The sequence below is a fragment of the Carlito syrichta genome, unplaced genomic scaffold (assembly GCF_000164805.1).
Source record: "Carlito syrichta isolate Samal-C Ts95f unplaced genomic scaffold, Tarsius_syrichta-2.0.1 Scaffold309504, whole genome shotgun sequence".
NCBI lineage: Eukaryota > Metazoa > Chordata > Mammalia > Primates > Tarsiidae > Carlito > Carlito syrichta.
The window spans coordinates 137,170-138,554 of NW_007253600.1; positions in this window are offsets into that span (position 1 = coordinate 137,170).

Consider the following 1,385-nt stretch of genomic DNA (forward strand, 5'->3'; position numbering starts at 1 on the left):
GAGTCTCACTCTGTCACCCAGACTGGAGTGCAGTGGCAGGCTCCCAGCCACTGCAGCCTCGACCTGCTGGGCTCCAGCGATCCTTCCCCCTCAGCCTTCCAAGTAGCAGGAACTACAGGTGTGTGCTAATTTTTTATTTATTTTATTTATTTATTGTAGAGATGAGGTCTCACCAAGTTACCCAGGAGGGTCTTGAATGCGTGGGCTCAGGCAATCCACTCTCCTCAGCCTCCCAAAGCACTGTGATTACAGGCTGAACCACCAAGCCAGCTTCTTGGATTTTCAAGTGGGGAAAAGGTGGTCTCAGCAGGAGCAAGTACCTGTCCAAGGTCACAGAGCCTTTCAAAGACTGAGCCTAGCTTCTACTTCTCTGGCTTCAAGCCCAAGTGATTTTACCCTAAGGATAAACCCAGACTGCCTCAGAGCAGGCTGGGCCTAGCTTTAGCTCAATGATTCCCACCAACTTCTTTCCTCTACTTCTTGCATTCATCCCTTCAACATGCAACCACACAACCATCCCCCTCCCAAGCAGTAGAGCCTGGGGGTCAAGAATGTAAACCTTGGAGTCAATTTCTGGGATGGAATCCTGGCTCTGTCTTTTAAGCAGACTTGGACAAGTTAACTTCTCTAGGGCTTTCTGTGTAAAGTCAGCATAATAGTTTCTCCCTCATAGGGTTGTTGAGAGGATTACACTGAATAATGCATGGAAAGTATTGAGCATAATACCTAGCACATCATAACACACTCGGGAGATGTTAGTTACTATTATTAGGCTCTTTGGAGATACTAATAAAAATAACTCCTACATAGCTTTTACTCTGTACCTCACAACCATGAGACAGGGGCTGTTATTATCCCCATTTCACAGATGAGAAACCGAGGCATAAAGCAGTTGACTTGCTCTAGGAAGTGACAGGTCCAGGATTCCAATCCAAGAAGCCTGACTTAACCACATGGACCTGGTGTTAGGGAGTTTAATCGAGAGGAAGGTTAGAACATCTACTTAGAGATCAAATGGGCACAGCAAAGCTAATGACTGAAGAGTCAGACGCAGGTCTCACAGAGTGAGACCCAGCCCCTACTACCTTTGTGACTTTAGATAATAGGTAAATGACCTGATAGGTGGGATGAGGGATAGTCTGGACTAAGTAATTCTCTTGCCCCTCCTCTGTCCTTGGGTTCAAGGAGTAGCTTCGGAAACATTTCTTTTTATTTTTTTTTTTAGTCGGAGTCTCACTCTGTCGCCCAGGCTTGAGGGCAGTGGCATGCTCCTGGCCACCGCAGCCTCAACCAGCTGGGCTCAGGCATCCTTCTGTCTCAGTCTTCCAAGTAGCTGGAACTACAGGTACGCACCGCCATGCTGGGCTAATTTTTTTTTTTTTTTT